General features: G+C 43.8%; 1 protein-coding gene across 1 annotated transcript in view; it reads left to right on the forward strand.

Moving 5' to 3' along the window:
* Positions 1-7,678: 7,678 nt before the first annotated feature.
* LOC111969415 (trinucleotide repeat-containing gene 6C protein) overlaps positions 7,679-14,883 on the forward strand; it is an 82,844-nt gene continuing 75,639 nt past the window's right edge. The window contains 1 exon segment of the mRNA XM_070445392.1: positions 7,679-8,434. The gene's annotated coding sequence lies outside the window, so the exon portion shown is untranslated.

A 14,883-nucleotide genomic window follows, 5' to 3' on the forward strand; every position in this document is an offset into this window, starting at 1 on the left:
GACCCTCTGCTCTTCCATCTCCACTCCCGCGGTGGATATCCGATAGCCCAGGAAGTAGACTGCCTGCTGAAAGAACAGGCACTTCTCCGCCTTGGCGTACAGGTGATTCCCTATCAGCCTKCCCAAAACAGACTTTACATGAGAGACATTTTGCTCGCCTTCAGTACCCGGTGCTGGTGCTGAAGGCGGTCTTCCATTCATCCCCCTCTCTGATGCGCACCAGGTTGTAGGCAGTGCGTAAATCCAATTTAGTAAAGTACTTAGCACCATGCATCTGTTCGGTCACAGTGGGTATGAGAGGCAGGGGATAACTGAATTTAACAGTAGCCTTATTCATTGTCCGGTAATCGATACAGGGGTGCAGACCTCCCTCCTTCTTCACGAAAAATAAGCTGGAGGTGGCCGGAGAGGTGGACGGACGGATGAATCCCTGGGCCAGCGCCTCCTGGACGTAGGCCTCCATGGCTTCGGTCTCTGCATGCGAGAGAGGGTAGATGTGCCCCCGCGGGAGGGTAGAACCAGACAGTAGATTGATTGGGCGATGAAAGGGCGGCAATGTGGCAACGAGTCTTCGAAAGTCAACTTGTAAGGTCCCGCGGTCTCCTCCGGGATAGGGACGTGGGGTGGCCTGGTCCGGAACTTTCCACGGAGGTGGCACAGATTGACACAGAGACATCCCCCTGATCATCCTGCGACCAACCCAAACAACCTCCTCTCTGTTTCATTGATATACTGGGCTTATCAGCAACTCTGTGGTCTTCTTTGTCTGTGGCTGTCCTCATGAGAGCCATTTTCATCATAGCGCTTGTTGGATTTTTGCGAACTGCACTTTGCAGAAACTTTAAAAGTTCTGAAATGTTCTGGCATTGACTGACCTTCATGTCTTAAAGTAATTGATGGACTGTGTCGTTTCCTCTTTGCTATTTCAGCTGTTCCTGCTATATTGGACTTGGTCTTTTTACCAAATAGGGGCTATCTTCTGTATAACCACCCCTACCTTTGTCCACAAACCAGCTGATTTGGCTCCTAAACGAATTAAGAGAGGGAAGAACATTCGCAAATTTACTTTCACAAGGCACACCTGTTAATTCGAAAAATGCTAAAGAGTGTTACAGCTGTATCATCAAGGCAAAGGGTGGCTACTTTTGGAAGAATCTCAATAATAAAATATATTTTGATTTGTTTAACAGTTTTTTTGGTTACTACATGTTCCATGTGTTTATTTCATAGTTTTGATTGTCCAACTATTATTTCTACAATGGTCGAAAAAGTAAAAATAAAGAAAACAACCTCTGAATGAGGTATTGTGTGTGTCCCACCTTTTTGACTGTACTGTTATATTTATATATCTAAGCCATCAGTTGTGTGCCCCAATAACCCCTTTAAGACTCCTCCATCCTCCACTTCCTCGTCACCTCTCTCTCTACTCTTGAAACACATTGCATTATGGACAGTTTTGATTACATTTCAACATTAGAGCCACAGCCGCCGTGGAGAGAGCACAGCTTTCACCAGGGAGTGAATTATGCCGCCGTTACCCCCCTCCAGTGCTGGTGTGTGTGTGTGTGTGTGTGAGGGGTGGGGGGGGGGGGGGGGGCGGGGCCCTATTCCCACTATTCTGTGACTTTTATCAAAATGACCGGGGGTGGGCAGAGAGGCAAAGAGAAAAGAGGGGAAAGGGATGATATTGCCACAAAAACCCCTCTCTCCAAGCCCAAACCAACACCCTACCCCCTCCATCTTCTCTGCATCCCCTCCCTTCTCTCTTTGTGCCCTGAGGCCCTGGGTTTCCTGGTGCTGCAAACAGTGAATTAACCCATCTCAGACCTCTGTTAATGGACTCCTAATATCAGCCCTAGCCTTTGGATATGCCACCTACATTTAATGGGAGAGGGAATGACTTGGCTGTCTTTCGGCGATAAAAGCCGTGTTGTTATTGATTTGCTTGTCCTCGCATTGTTGTTTTGTTTGTGTGTGGGTGCATGTTTATGGAGATGTGGTTTGTCTTTGTGTGTGTGTGCTAATATGATTTCCATCATAGCATAACATTGTACTCTGCCAGCTAATGTGAAACCACAGCATGCCCACCAACATTGTGTACAGTATGTGCCTCAAGTCAAAGGTCAAGCCACTGACAAAAAAATTCCTCCCTCCACCATCGCTCTTATCCAAAACACCCACATCTCCCTCCCCCAGTAATCCCACATGCCAGCCAGGCAGCCAGTAAAAATAAAGTCAACAGCATGTGTGTGGTGTGTGTGTGTGTGTGTGTGTGTGTGTGTGTGTGTGTGTGTGTGTGTGTGTGTGTGTGTGTGTGTGTGTGTGTGTGTGTTGTGTGTGTGTGTGGTGTGTGTGTGTTGACAATACACTCGCAGTTCTGTGGCTCTGTGGTCAGTCAATACAGGCTGATCGAAGACGATGGGGCCCTGCTGGGGGAAGGTGTGCGTGCGTGCAGGAGCCCTGGCTGGGTTAATCTGTGGACAGTCCTCTGCAATGAGGATGCTATTGATCTGGTGGTAGATCATATGAAGGTCAGGATATGTTGTCTGTTTGTAGAGGCCCAGGTAGTAATACACAGTAATACACATTGGCTTTCATTGAACAAGTGCCACCTTTTCTAATAGAAAGCTTGGAGCGTATGGGGAAGTCCAATGAGGACAAAGACGTAGAGCGTGCGTGCAGACACACCAGAGACATCTAATAGGCTACATTTGGCTAATTTCATTGGTAGTTAGAGGAACATGGCATTCTATACAGTAAGAGTAGATATTGTTGAGTTGAACCTTAGTTGATTGACAGCTCTCCTGTCCCATCCCCAGGTCATTATCATCGTTCCAGCGGCTTGCCTCTCTGCAGGTTGATGAAACAGAAACAACGCTTGTMAGCACTTCATTATTCATTTGAATCCATAAAGGCAATTAATTAAGCTTAAGTGTGCAATAAATCTGATTAGCCAGTCGGTTKCCAAAACACCATAAAATCCACYCAGGTCTTATTCCCTTTAATTAATTTGTGGAGAGGCGGGGGCAAATACCCATGCATACGTTCATGTATGCACACAAACACACACACACACAGTGCTTAACTATGACTGAAATAGGTTCCGGTACTAATTTTGGGTGCCGGTACTGTTTATATTTAGGTGCAGGAGCTCCACAATACTTTTGAGCTAATATTCTATAAGAGGAACAGGAGCTCTAGAAGTAGAAAATAAGTTGCCYGTACTCTGCTCCGGTGAGCTCCTGCCCAAGTCAAGCACTGTACACACACACACACAAACAGAACGGTATACACACATTAACATGCACACACACACACACACACAAAACAAGATGCAAACGGCTATTCATTGGGGATGAAAGATAAGCTGGGCTTAATGTATGATAATATTCAGGGGCACCACGAACAACAAAATAAGCAAGCTCATCAGTAAACCTGAAGTGTAATTAATAGACTTAAAATGCTTATTGATAAAAATGACACGTTGGAGAGGAGAATAGAAATGGGCTTATTAAATGTGTTGACAGGAGTGGTCACAAAAATAACGCTTGAAAATAGTTTTTAATGACGCTGTGCGTTGGACGAACCTTCCTTTCCTCTCTTTCACCACTCTTTCCATTACTCCAGTCTATGCTGTTTGTATCATGCCTCATTATTTCTGAACACACTCTCTCTTCCTCCCTCCTTTCCTCTTCCTCTTCCACTCCTCCCTCCTTCTCCTCCCTCTCCCTGGCCAGTACTCTCGGGGGAAATTACCACAGCTCAGAAACGCTGTCCTASTGCACCACACTGCTCCACTCTCCTCTCGGCCCATATAACAAACCACCAGCACTACAACACACACAGACACACACACACCCCTCCCTCAGTCGATACAGTCCCCCAGGCCTGCTGCTGTAACCGGCTATTCTGTCGAAGCTCTGCTTGTTTGTTGTCCKCTGTATAGAAATTGAATCAGTCACTCTGTGGCCAAGGTCCACTACACACTGCACCGGTGAACAGGCTCTGCCTCTCTCTCCATTTCAGATTATATTCCTCTCGCTCTCTTTCACAGATTTTATTGGCCTTGTTCTCTGGGTAATTCACTGTAATGTTTACAAGGCCTATAATAAAAAAAGGCCTGTCCACCTGATGGGTATGGTAATATGSTTTCTAAAGCCCCTCTTCTCACATTACAATGGTATGGCCCTCAGAGAAGATGGCAGTATTGGTAATATGACAGCCCTACCACTAATACAGTAAAAAAATATATATACTAGTTTCACAGTTTATAGATTGCTAAATGAATCTGTAGCGGCATGGAATTATGTTTTTGTTTGTATTATTGGTGCGTGGAGCGTTGATAGTCACCTGTCTATTCAGTAGGGTGAAAACAGCAGAGTTGGGGACACTCAGGCTCTACTTTGGTTGTTATCTTTTGGTACTCCCATGTCAGAATTATCATCACTGTAGCATTTAGCATACGTCAAGTCATGCCTTTGGAAATGTCACTTTGAACGGAGCGGCAGCCACTGTCTGCATTTTGATTACTCCTAGGCATAATCTCCAGACTGGATGATTCAGGATTCATGATCAATACCAAAAACCTGGCCTATCATCTATCATTCTGCACCAGACAGGGAACCAGTGATGGCCCTGTCTACTGCATATAGTGCATTAGTTACAATCCTAAGTAGTGCACTATATAGGGAATAGGGTGCCATTTTCAGACGTAATGACAAGGGAGGGAGTCTAAACAAAGATCCACTTTTTGGCTCATCGTTCAGTGAATTGTTTGGGTTCTCACCCGGTCATATTTATTTTGTTAATTCCTAATTCCACAAGATAAGGCAATAAACTGAAATTGGGAAAGGGTCTTAAGTGTTATGAGAACTGCTAAATTGTAGACTGTTGGAAAAGCTGGATTGTCATTTAGATGTACTATTCTTCTGACCTGGTTCAAGATCTGTTTCTGCGGGCTTGACAACTTCAATGTTAAGCTCGCCAATGACCATAGGAGTTGGCAAGACAGCACAAACCGATCTGGGACCAGGCTAGTATTCTTCATCATCATAACACATGGAATATGTCTGTCTGTTTCTTAAAGAAATGCCAAACCTATTGAGATTCGCTTTGTACAATTGGTTRCTGATTATGTGTCTGTCTCAGTTTTGACTGTCTATAAATGTTTCAGAAGGGAGTGATACTTCCCCTCATGGCAAGCATGCTTAAAGTATAAAATGTTAAAAATGTTAAACTGTTGCCAAAGCACATGAATCAGATATACATGTACACCGTAGCCACAATAMTGTYTGTGCGCAGATATACAGTAACTTGTGTGTGGGAGTGTCTCTCTGCTAGCAAGATCTTACGGCAGGCATGAAATTAAAACCTTCTGTGGAACGCACTCATGATTGAACTGGAATTAAAACAAAAGACATGCGCACAGGGCGCCTAAACGAAGAAAAGAAAGAAAGGGAAAGACGGAGGAGAGGAGTATCCCAGGAGAGGAGAAAGTGAGTGATTGCCAGCGCSGCAGTCCGTCCGCCTCGCCTCACGTCTGGATTTCCTCTTATCAGAATATCAACCAGACCTTTCTCATTGCCGCCACTCCATCAGACGGCTAMCTTAAATGTGAAAGCAATTAGGGAAATTGGCCCAAGTCAAAGAATAATCCGAGACACCTAAAACAAAATGCGTTACTGATTAAGTATTGTCCCYAATGGCACCSTATTCCCTATGTAGTGCACTACTTTTGACTGGCTCTGGTCAAAAGTAGTGCACTATGTATGGAAAAAGGTGCCATTTAGGATGTAAACTCAGAATAGATGTCAATTGTTTACCCTTTTGTTCTTCTCAGTATTCACGTCCATCTATTTGCCACTCACTGTTACAGTGGGAGATGTGATGGTGTCCTATGTGGGGGCATAGATCTCCATCTCTCTTTTTAAAGTGCACTAATGACTTGTGAGGTCACAGAATTGGTGATGAGAGTTCTGCAAACGTGGATGTTAGTTCTGRATTATCCTGCCTGGATGGCAGGCTTGCTCTGATGCTGGCAGGTGCTTGCAAAATGCACTCTACAAAAGTGCAGTATTGTAACGTAAATAACCTCACACCTACCTACAGTATATACAGTGARCTCCAAAAGTATTGGGACAGTGACACTGACATCTACGCCAACACAAATATCATACCCCCCCAAATGCTAACCTCCCCTGTTATTGTAATGGTGAGAGGTTAGCATGTCTTGGGGGTAGGATATTTGTGCGTCTAACTTTCTCACTCATCATTATTCACAATTAATTCAGGATTCATGGTAGCATCCACATTATCATGGTAGAATCCACATTAATATAGAAGTGTTTAGAAAATAMTATATTCTTATTTACAATAAAYGTGACTCTAAAATGACACAATACATTATTTACAATTAATTTCTATTGMGCACAAAATAATCTTAAACATAACGAAAAKAAACAGCAAATMCATCCAACAAATGTGTAGTCACAAGCTTGATGTATGTAGTCATTGCGTGCTATGAATATGGGACCAAATACTTAACTTTTTACTACTTTAATACACATATAAGTGAATTTGTCAGAATACTTTTGGTCCCCAAAAATGGGGGGGACTATGTACAAAAAGGGTTATAATTTCTAAKCTGTTCACCCAATATGGATGAACATACACTCAAATTAAAGCTGGCAGTRTGTACTTTAACCTCATAGTTGTACTTTTGGAGCTCACTGTGTGTGTGGCAGTATTACAAGTTTGTTATCACATGAAAACTACAAGGAATGCAGCCTTCTCTGGTCACCTCCCTTAACCCCCAAGTTTAAACAGCTGTTTTTCCCATTCAGCTAGAGTTGGCTTTCGCAATAGCTTTGGGCAGCTTGCCTTGAATAGGAAGAAACTTTTTCTGGGCTCTGGCTTTCTCATTGACAGTCTCTGCTGTGATCTATGGGGCTGTGCAGTCTAGTCTAGGCTGTTCTCACTGGTCAGTTCTCCCCTTTGTGGACCACAACTTTGACCTATTCCCACTGTGTGCATACTGCACGATGCATGGTCATTTCCATAAGAAAAGAGGCATTGAGAATGAGTTGGGGCCAGAATCCTTTCTTGAATCTGAGAAGCAGAACAAGGGGAATAGTCGTCCTTCATCAACCAATTGTTAATTAGTCTGGAATTTAAATATGCTCCTTCTTGGTGGACTTCATGTGACTTCAAGATTTTGAGGAAGGTTGTGTGATAGAATCAAGGGACCTTGTAAAAATATTTATTCTTCTTGCATAAACTTCTAATTTGCYAACTAATCACATACTATGTTGATACATTACTGAAACTATTTAGTCTTTTATTCACAGAACTCAATGTGTTATTTTGCATTGCCATAAATATAAACATATTGGTGATGTACATGGCCTACATAAATAACCTATATGGTAGTGATTACCACACATTTACCACACAAATGCAACCGAAGAGTGCCCAAGGTAGGCTGCAAATAAGATATGCACTATTTTATCATCCTCTGTATCTGCCTGTCCATCATTTATTCTACTGAGCAAATCAGACTGCCATTGTCAAGGGTACGACGGGGCTGGATCATGCTGTGTTGTTAGTGGGAGATCACGTGGATTGGCTGCTTGGGCATGGGGGCCACTTCCTACATTATTTCTGCTCAGAGGAGAGAGCGAGCGGTCTTAGTTTGAACAAAATGGCTGCAAGAACGCTGTCAACGAGAGCTCACTGAACGCATTATGACTGTCCACTCCTACATTTGGATTTTTCGAGAATGTATTTTCTTGGATTCGTTTTTCAATTTGCATTCGTAGTAGCAAGGTCGTCGGTCAGATGTTGTTGCTAACCTGCTAGCTCCTCAGCTAGCGGCCTAAACACAAATTATTTCATTTTGCACTTTAACCCAAGTTTCCTAGCTAGCTAGCCATTTTCGTCGACAATTTACTGAAATCTGCCTATTTACTTTCATTTGCAAATTACTCCTTACAACAGTCGATGACTAATGCCAACTAGCTAACGTTAACTCCGCTACTTTTCGAATCGGAATTGTTTCTCTTGCTTTTTCGTCTTGCTGCTTTTTTTCTATATCGTGATACTTTAACGTTTAGCATGTTTTTTTGTTGCGAAAATTGTACTTTTAGTGCATCGTTGCGCTAAAATACAAAGTTCTTACTGTGTGTTTTTCCAAGTATCGATCTCGGTATTTTTTGTTAAGCTGCTCAAACAGTTATCCAGTCAGTAAGCCCCTGCAGCAGGAGAGCTGAACTTGGCTAATGCTAGCTAGCTGGATAACTGCGAAGACTGAATTCCTGATTTGTCATTTACGGGTATTTTTCGGAAAAGGCACAGCAGAATACTTTTCTGCATCATTCGCTGTCATGCACCAACTCTGTATTGAAAGCTGCCAAAGCTCAACGTGTGCTTACGCAAGGTAAGGAATACTTTATTGAAATCCAACCACAGCTTGTTTGACAAGCGGCGTCACACCAGCTCGAGCCCCATACATTGTGTTCTATTATTATGTGACTCGAGCACTAACACTACCGTTCGTTTTTCTACTCTTCCAGTTTTCATAGTTACGTTGCTTTTATTTACTAACTTGTATTAGCTGATGATTTATAGCAATACATTATGGGAAAGGGTAACGTCAGCTATATTAGATGGCAAGTTAAATTCCTACCACCATGAAATTACATCGAGCCTAGTCAGTATTTATTTTGCTTTACAGTCAACGAGCCAATGTAAATGATAGTAGCTAGGCTGATAAGACTTGATACCAATTATCTGAAGCTTTAAATATAACTACAGGGTAACGCGCATTGCTGATCAGCTTAGTTTCACGGTTATAAAGAATTMGATGAGAACTCGTTAGTAACGTTAGCTGTTATTGACAYGGGTTGTCTTCTCTAAAATACAAACCATGATTTATCCATGGGCTTGGACGGAAATGCACGAGGGTTTTGTGTTCAGAATCGCAAACCAGGAACACCAGAGGCAGATTATATCATAATCTAATTAGTGGTCGAAATGGCACTGGAATGGACTGGCTCTCATGATTCTAGCGAATACATGTGTGTTGTAGGAACAGAGCAGCTTTTCTTGAAGTGGGAATACTTTCCATGTCATAAGTCAGTTGATTGTGTCATATTGATCTTGYAATGTAGGCTAAAGGCAGACCCCACACACCATAATATTTGAGACCTTTCATTGTTATTCCTCTGATTCCATTCCATCAAATTGCTACAATAATGTGGACTGCACTGGGCAGTGTTTGTTTATTTGTTAGACATCACTACCCCCTTTTCATACAGTAGAGGAAGGTATGAGTTGTGATTGAACTGTCGCTTTCCCCCTGCTATCCGTATGCATCCTCCCGTACCAAAGTGGTGGAGTAGATCCTATAGTCCCCACCCCCCATCTTATCTCAATCGTCAGACACCAGTGAGGCAATAATGAAATGCATAGCGAGCAGTGAGAGAGACCGGGAGTGGGGGACATGGTGGGTATATAGTATGCTTAACGTGCTTACCGGGAGGAGTGTGACCATTAATGTCAATCTGAAGGCTCTGGCTGCCAGTTGGTTAATGCGCTGCAGTTCTTAATCAGTTCGTAAAGGTGCCTCCCCTCTCCCTCCACCCTGCAACGCCTCAGCCCAGCTGACAGCACCCGAACCCTCCACCCCAGCAACCTTCCTCTCTCCCAGGGTCAGGGGGACGGGCCCCCCCTCCTTTGCCAACCCTGTTCAACCCCCCTGCAGGGGGCATTCAAGGGGGAGGGGATGGGAAAATTGTAAAGACGTTTTAGGGGTCTGTATGTACTCAGTGGATGTGAAAAAGGGGTGGGGGGGAAGCCAGTCGCTGGTGAAGGGGAGTTATGTCGGTTGCCATACTGTTTGGTGGCTTAGGGTTTCTGCATGCTTCGGTTCAGCTGGCTGAACGAGTGTGCTCGCATACTCCRTTAAAATACCTTCGCTTGAAAAATGAGAAAAAGCTACAATAGTACTCTTTGTCCATCTGGAGATGCCGTAACAAGTATACAATTCCTTAAAATAGTCGAATTACAAATTAATCTAGGATAACTTCAACAAATCTTTCACAAATGTGTATGTTTTTTCCAAGGAGATCTTAGTCACTTTAATTTGACATCTAACTAAGATGTTTGGTGCAGTATTTCTCAAGTGTTTTTTGAGAAAATACTGCACCGAACATCGTTTATGGACAACAGACACTTATTTGAAGCATCCCTACTGTTGACCGGCGATGGGGCGTAGACTTCGGCTCTGCGAACAGCTGGGGGAAAACCCTTGCTGAAYACCYAAACGAAAAAAGTCACAATGTTGTCATAATATATGTATAAACTGTTTGGGATTGGAGACATGCGGACACATTACCCTCTCCAGACAACAGCAGGTGATAGGGCAATGGGGAAGGAAGGGGCAGTGTAGGGACTGACTGGGCATGTTGTCTTAACATGATGAGGATGTTGGCTACTTATGACATTCCTGTAACCTACAGGTATTGTTTTGCCTTCAGTTACAATTTTTATTTATTTCATGAATAAAAGCGTTCTTTATTAAAATATTTGACTTGACAGTTTTGATGTTATAAAACAATGTAGAGCTGTGCTTAGGGAATGAAATATGCATGGAACTGGAGAGGGAGCTGTTTCATTCCCGGACTGATTACGACACGTTTGTTTTGATTAGAGTCTTGTAAAGGAGCCGAGGGATGGCTGCCTAGCAACACTACACCAAAACCCTTCCTTATCTCCTGTTCAGAAGGATCATTTGTTTGAAATTAGAGTGAAGGCTGCCTGAGGCGGATGTAAGAACACAAGCCGTTTTGGATTCTCTCCATCGACGTCCTCAACAGCCTTGCAGACAAAACATCATGAGCAGAGTAGGCAAACCCACGGGGTGTCATTTGCCTCAGTCTATCCATCCACATCCCACACTGATCTCAGTCTCGCCCAGGCTGCCGCGCACCGCTGCAATACTAAGCCTGGCGATTACGAGCCTTTAAAACAAAAAACAACAACCCAGTCCTGATGGATGACATGCTCTCTCTGTGTGCCAAGGGGCCGTCATGGCTGAGGCTGGTCAGTGGCTGGCGGTAGAGGGGCATCAACAGTGAAATCAACGTAATTCAATGAGGGCTTCTGCCAAACCCATTATCCTATAGCAGTGTGGTGTTCTTTATAAATCCCGGGGTAAAGCTTGGGCCAAACAGCTGTTGTCTGACTGGTGTAATGTAATCAAAATTGGAATGAAWATAAGATCTTTCAATGGGGTGGACGGTGGCGGCTAGTTTTTAGTTATTTTCRTGCCAACACTTGTCAGTTCCTACTAAGGCAGTCTTCCTTGAAAGTAAACAAAATCAATATGTCATTACTTCAAGGGGAGTCGGCCTCTCGTGTGTGTGTGTGAGGCCAGGAGAGGTTGAAAGTGGTAAATGGAAATATCCCCCCCTCCCCCAAGGGCCCCAGTGCCATAACCGTTGCTTATGTGGATGGTGTGGGTGAGGTCGATCGGCCAGGACCCATAATGTAGAAGGCTGTAACTAACGATGGTGCAGCCTGCCTGTGCACGTCCGGTCCGTGTTAGAGGGGAGGGCCTGGCAGGGGTGGGGGTCGGGAGGGGGAGCCCAGGCAGGAACTGTCTGGCAGCAATCTAGGGGAATGTCCAGTCGAGGCGGGGGCCGGTGGGGGCCTCCCTCTCCCGCCTCACCGTTATGTTGGCTAATTGGAGAGACGTGAGGAGAGGCATCATCACATGTKGAGGACAGWGAGAAGCTGGACTTATCGTYCTGTTTGTCAGACTATTAGACAATGTAATGACAATTTACTTACTCTTAAAAATTCTCTGGGATAGCCAATGCTTGTTTTGCAGTTATGTGGATAACTAAGTTATATTAGGCTCCATGCTGTGGGATAAGTCATGTGTGTGCTAAGGCTTTTCCAGGTCAGGTTGAGACTTTGTTTATTTTGAACATACCTGCCAAAATCCCCACTCACATCTGAATAAAGGTTAAATGTAAAAAAACATTATTTTTTTTAAAATCAGCCCAGTGAAATGAATGGCATTCATACTTGGCATAGTTTGACTGCGTAGTGTTGACAGTGCTTTATTACACATGGCAATTGAGAACTTGTTTGTGCACTTCACTTTTGAATGGAAAAATATTTCAACATTGGCTTGCATTTCAGGTTGGAGTCCATGTTTGCATTTAGCCTACATGCACGTTAGCTGTTTTTCTCAGCATCTTACAAGACTTCATAGATTTCCATGAGTTGAACACTGCACTAAATGCCAAAAATTTTTTGCAATAAACTACTTATGGGGTAACTTCAGTACCTTGATAAGATGGCCTGATTGTCCTATTGCAGATTAGCTCAATTTCCCATCTATCTTATCAGCCATTTCATGAAGGCATTAGTAAGTTCAGACCCCCCCAGTCTCTCTCCTCGCAGCATCTTTCAAACATATCAGATCTGAGCTATATTATTTTTCCTCTTTCTCAGACTGTTGTGCTTTCTGCTTTTTTTTCTTTTGACAGATCCTGTCTCTCTGCTGTGGTTGGCAGCAGTGAAAGGCAGACAGTCAATGTCAGAGCAACCTTGAGGGAATGTAGTCAACTGGCTCCATTCAGGAGACCAACTGTTTGCCTTTTTCTTCTGTCGGTTTCATTTCGTTGAGTCCTCGAGGCTTTGCAATGCCTAAATAGTAGATACTGGAGTCTTCGCTTGGTGCTTTGCAGCTTTTCCTGGACTCCCATTCGTCTTGGTCCTGATAAACTTCTTGATCTGTGTAGTTATCTTGATGAAGTAATAAAAAAAAACTCATAACATTAACAAAAGCTGAGTTTGTAAAGGTTGCCCCAGCACTGTTGTCAACCAGCCAATGTTACACTCTATCTTGAGTTGAAGTAACATTGGCTTGCATTTCAGGTTGGAGTCTGTTTGCATTTAGCCTACATACAACTTYGCTGTTTTTCTCAGCATCTTACAAGACTTCATAGATTTCCATGAGTTGCACACTGCACTAAATGACAAACAGCTTTTGTATTAAACTACTTATGGGGTAACTCCAGTACCTTGATAAATCCACGATAATTGAGAATTTCAATAAGCATTTCTCTACGGCTGGCCCAAGCCCCCCCCCCCGCTTCTCCTTCACCCAAATCCAGATAGCTGATGTTCTGAAAGAGCTGCAAAATCTGGATCCCTACAAATTAGCTGGGCTAGACAGTCTGGACCCTCTCTTCRGAAAATTATCCACCGCCATTGTTGCAACCCCTATTTACTAGTCTGTTCAACCTCTTTCGTATTGTCCGAGATTCCTGAAGATTGGAAAGCGGGCGCGATCATCCCACTCTTCAAAGGGGGAGACACTCTAGACCCAAACTGTTGCAGACCTATATCCATCCTYCCCTGCCTTTCTAAAGTCTTCGAAAGCKAAGTGAACAAACAGAACAAACGAATCCCACCGTATCTTCTCTGCTATGCAATCTCGTTTCCGAGCTGGTGCACCTCAGCCACACTCAAGGTCCTAAACGATWTCATAACCACCATCGATAAAAAACAGTACTGTGCAGCCGTCTTCATCGACCTGGCCAAGGCTTTTGGCTCTGCCAATCACCGTATTCTTATCGGCAGACTCAACAGCCTTGGTTTCTCTAATGACTGCCTCGCTTGGTTCACTAACTACTTCTCAGATYGAGTTCAGTGTGCCAAATTGGAGGGCGTGTTGTCCGGACCTCTGGCAGTCTATGGGGGTGCCACAGGATTCAATTCTCGGGCCGACTCTTTTCTCTGTGTACATCAATGTCATTTACATTGATGTCATTTACAAAATAGCCTCCAACACTCTACTCAGACTGCATCCAATATATCACAGTGCCATCCGTTTTGTCACCAAAGCCCCATATACTACCRAKCACTGCGACCTCTATGCTCTCGTTGGCTGGTCCTCGCTACATATTTGTCGCCAAACCCACTGGTTCCAGGTCATCTATAAGTCTTTGCTAGGTAAAGCTCCGCCATATCTCAGCTCAATGGTCACCATAGCAACACCCACTCGTAGCACGTGCTCCAGCAGGTATATTTCACTGGTCATCCCCAAAGCCAACACCCCCTTTTGCCGCCTTTCCTTCCAGTTCCTTCCAAGCGTCAGCTGTCAGAGCAGCTTACCGATCGCTGCAGCTGTACACAGCCCATCTGTAAATAGCCCATCCAACCAACTACCAACCTCATCCCCATATTTGTTTTGTTTTTCTGCTCTTTTGCACACCAGTATTTCTACTTGCACGTCCTCATCTGCACATATATCACTCCAGTGTAAATTGCTGAATTGAAATTACTTTGCCCCTATTGGCCTATTTATTGCCTAACCTCCTTACTTCATTTGCTCACACTGTACACAGATTTTCCATTGTATTATTGACTGTACGTTTGTTTATCCCATGTGTAACTCTGTTGCTTTTGCCGCACTACTTTGCTTTATCTTGGCCAGGTCACAGTTGTAAATGAGAACATGTTCTCAGCTGGCCTACCTGGTTAAATAAAGGTGGGGGAGAAAAAAAGTAGAATGACTGTCTCACAAATGAAGCCACTTTTCTCTCACCTCTTCAGTGGCCTATGTGGCTTGTCAACCCAGCTAAAGTACAGGTTATCAGAGTACAGTGCTCTACTAAGAGCTTTTCTCAATTACCGTTATGGTCATGTAACTCTTCTCAGCCTTAGAAAAAAGTACTAGGGTACTTTTCCTTATTGTCGGGTTCATAGTCCACAATCCACATTTCTCTGGCAGCTTAGGCTGCTTTTAGACAGGCAGCCCAATTCTGATCTTTTTTTCTCTCCTTTTGACCKATCAGATCAGCTCTG

Source organism: Salvelinus sp. IW2-2015, linkage group LG1 (genome assembly GCF_002910315.2).
Source record: "Salvelinus sp. IW2-2015 linkage group LG1, ASM291031v2, whole genome shotgun sequence".
NCBI lineage: Eukaryota > Metazoa > Chordata > Actinopteri > Salmoniformes > Salmonidae > Salvelinus > Salvelinus sp. IW2-2015.